Source organism: Orycteropus afer, unplaced genomic scaffold, assembly GCF_000298275.1.
Source record: "Orycteropus afer afer isolate SDZICR_OR568_19922 unplaced genomic scaffold, OryAfe1.0 scaffold01101, whole genome shotgun sequence".
NCBI lineage: Eukaryota > Metazoa > Chordata > Mammalia > Tubulidentata > Orycteropodidae > Orycteropus > Orycteropus afer.
In genome coordinates, this window is record NW_006922688.1 from 162,076 (window position 1) to 166,194 (window position 4,119).

General features: G+C 43.6%; 1 protein-coding gene across 1 annotated transcript in view; it reads right to left on the reverse strand.

Moving 5' to 3' along the window:
* Nucleotides 1-4,119, reverse strand: part of LOC103212785 (nuclear RNA export factor 2-like) — a 12,511-nt gene that overhangs the window by 5,063 nt on the left and 3,329 nt on the right.

Below are 4,119 nucleotides of genomic sequence, written 5' to 3' on the forward strand. Positions count from 1 at the left end.
AGGCACGAGTTTTCTCTTCCTCAGTCAACTGATCATAAGGAACTCCCCATGAGGCCACAGGTGCAGACTGGGAGAGGGAAGGTAATGTGACTGCAGTGGAGAACATGAGAACATAGGCATTTGGGCCACTTCCTCATGCAACTTACTTGTGCCTTCAGGTCCTGCTCGAGCCCGATCTCTGATACACCACTTCCATTTAATGGTGGAGTGCTGTTGTGCACATCCAAATTTGTGACTCTGTGGGTCAGACAACACCCAGTTCATGGCCTCATGGTGACTTGGTGGCCTATGGTTAGGCATTCCGTCTCTATTGAAGCCCAGTAACAAGCCAAAAGTTGTTTCTCAAAAGGGGAATAGTTATCTGTAGAGGAGGGCAGGGCTTTGCTCCAAAATCCCAAGGGTCTGCATTGTGCTTCACCAATTGGAACCTGCCAAAAACTCCAAACAGCATCTCTATCTGCTACAGGCACTTCAAGCACCATTGGATCAGCCAGATCATATGGCCCAAGTGGCAGAACAGCTTGCACGGCAGCCTGAACCTGTTGCAGAGCCTTCTGTTGTTCTGGGCCCCATTCAAAACTAGCACCTTTCTGAGTCACTTGATAAATAGGCCAAAACAACACACCCAAATGAGGGATATGTTGCCTCCAAAATCCAAAGAGGCCCACCAGACATTGTGCCTCCTTTTTAGTCACGGGGATAGCCAAATACAATAACTTATCCTTCACTTTAATAGGAATATCTCAATATGCCTCAAACCACTGCACCCCTAAAAATTTCACTGATGTGGAAGGTGTCTGAATTTTTGTCAGGTTAATTTCCCACCCTCTAGCACACAGCCTAAGGCACTTGACTGCTAACCAGAAGGCTGGCAGTTCAAGCTCACCAGCCACTCCTCGGAAGGAAGGTTGGGCAATCTACTTCCTTAGTGATACTGCCTTGGAAACCCATGGAGGGGTTGCTATGAGTCAGGTCTGACTCGATGGCACATAACAACAACAACAATACACAGATGTCTCACCAAGAAGTCTAGAGTCACTGATATTTCTTTCTTATTAAGTCCAGTCAGCATAATGTCATCAATATAATAGACCAGTGTGATGTCTTGTGAAAGGAAAAGATGATCAAGATCCCTATGGACTAAATGATGACATAGTGCTGGGGAGTTTATATACCCCTGAGGAAGCACTGTGAAAGTATATTGTTGGCCTTGCCAGCTGAAGGCAAACTGTTTCTGATGGTCCTTTGAAACTGGTATTGAGAAAAAGCCATTGGCTGGATCAATAGCTGCCTATCAAGTACTGGCAGATGTACTAATTTGCTCAAGCAATGAAATCACATCAGGAACAGCAGCTGCAATTGGAGTCATGACCTGATTAAGGTTATGATAATCTACTGTCATTCTCCAAGATCCATCTGTTTTTTGCACAGGCCAAATAGGTGAATTAAATGGGGATGTGGTGGGAACCACCACCTCTGCATCCTTCAAGTCCTTGATGGGGGGAGTCATCTAGGCAACCCCTCCAGGGATGTGGTATTGCTTTTGGTTTACTATTTTGTAGGTAGAGGCAGTTCTAATGGCTTCCACTTGGCTTTTCCTACTATAATAGCCCTTACTCCACATGTCAGGGACCCAATGTGGGAATTCTGCCACTTATTCAGTATATCTATTCCAACTATGCATTCTGAAACTGGGGAAATCACATACAGTAGAAATCACTACTTCTCAGAAAGATAAAATTATCTTAGGAAAATGGCTCACACACTTAATGTTGTTGTTGTTGTTGTTATGTGCCATCAAATCGGACCTGACTCATAGTGACCCCTCCTTGGGTTTCCAAGGCAATATCACTACAGAAGTAGATTGCCCCATCTTCCTTGCGAGGAGTAGCTGGTGGGTTTGAACTGCCAGCCTTCTGGTTAGAAGTCCAGTGCCTCAGGCACTATGCTACCAATAGAAGCTGTGAGATGAACCTGAGCTAAGACTCCATCAATAACTTGACCTCCATATGCCCCACTCCGACTGGTGGACCACAATGATGCTTTGGGTCTCCTAGAATAGTGTCAGTTCAGAGCCAGTGTCCAGTAATCCCTGGAAAGTCTGATTATTTCTTTTTCCCCAATGAAGAGTCACTCTCATAAAAGGCCTCAGATCCCTTTGGGGAAAGCTGGGAGAAAGATTGACATTATAAATATTTGGCAATGTATTGGGTTTCTTCCCCAAGAGGACCCAGCCTCCCCTTCTTTGAAGGGGTTGTGGTTCTGTAAACTGACTCAAGTCTGTAATTGATTGAGGGACCATGACTCTGTATTCTGGTGATTCAATCTAGACTGCTGTTCATGTGACCTAGAATTGTTCTGTCTGTACAGATCAAGTAAATATTTAATAGGTTTGCCATATATCTCACTCCTAAGAACATCATTCCTAAGTAGCTAATGCCATAATTCCACACGAGTCAGAGTATTCTGACTACTCTTTTGACTTTGCTGTCCATTATGGTAACCATGCCCACCTTGTTTTTGTTGATTAACTGCTGCCACTTGGCCCCTACTACTATGGGGTCCAATCAACCCCATTGTAGTTAAATGTCTTAGTTCAGTTAGGGCAATTCCCCCTGTCAAACCTGGCTTACATAAAACAGCAATCACAGCAGTCTTCAAGGATGCTGGGGTTCCCTTCACAAATTTGTTCCTCACCATAATGATTGAAGGCGTATCCTCTGGACTCTCCATTTCTGGTTCTAGGGGTCTAATCTGATAAATCCATTTTAACATGCCAATTTTCCTAAGTCTCTGGATACCTTCTTCTACATTATATCAAGACAGGTCTGGTACTTCAACTTGACTTAAGGTAGGCCACTACATAATCCATGCTTCAGTAAGCCAACCAAATAAACAATTAGATCTTTTCCTAACCTCTCAAGCTGAAACATTGAATGAAGAATCTGTACTAAGTGGGCCTAAATCAATAAACTCAGACTGATCCAATGTTACATTTCTTGCACCATTATCCCACACCCTCAGTATCCATTCCCATACATATTCTCCAGTTCTGTCTGTACATGTTAGTAAAATCAAGTTTTGGGTGTAGCATACCACCTCCTCAGTCACACTTTGTATTTCACCTTTTGGGGCTCACTTGGGTTTTATAGTAATCCCTTCAGATGGGAGGGATTCAACAGAATTTACAGGTTCCATATCCTCATCTTCCTGACTGTATGTCCATATGTCCTCATGCCAGGTTTCAGGATCCCATTTTTTCCCAATCAATGCCTTCACTTTAACTTCAGACACCATTCTGGGTTGGCAATTCAATTGGTATTGTAATTCAGCTGCCCTTACAATAAGACTCTGGGCTTGGTTTTCGGCAATATCAGTTATTGAGGTCCTTTATGCATCGCTTGAGCTGTGACTCATCAGCCATGAACTCATCTTGCTCTTTCACCACTTTTTCTAGCATAAGTAGGACCAACCAGCCATCTTCCTTATACTCCTCAGGCTGACAAAATTACAGAAAAGTGTCAAACATGTAATCACCCAGAGCCTCACTTCTCAAAAATACTTGATCTATTGGTAGTGCTATTTTGCATATTAATGTTGCCACCTCATGCCATGGATTAACAGGGCCCTCTTTACTAATGGAGGCAGAGTCACCAGTGCCTTTTTGATTAATCAATTTGGAGAACCAAAATAGAATAAGTGAAAATCAATTTAGGAAGCCCCTCCTTATGGTTTTGTCTCTCTAGTACCACTCCTGGTATCAAATGTGTTAGGCTGGGTTCTTTAGAGAAGCAAAACCAGCTGAGAGAGAGAGAGAGAGAGAGAGAGAATTATCTTAGGAAAATGGCTCACACACTTAATGTTGTTGTTGTTGTTGTTATGTGCCATTGAATCGGACCCAACTCATAGCGACCCTCCTTGGGTTTCTGAGGCAATATCACTACAGAAGTAGAGTGCCCCATCTTCCTTCCAAGGAGTGGCTGGTGGGTTTGAACTGCCAGCCTTCTGGTTAGCAGTCCAGTGCCTTAGGCACTATGCCACCAATAGAAGCTGGTAAGTCTCAAGTTCTTGGATAAAATATCAAGCTGTAGGCTTTTCCTGACTCATGCAGCTGCAGGG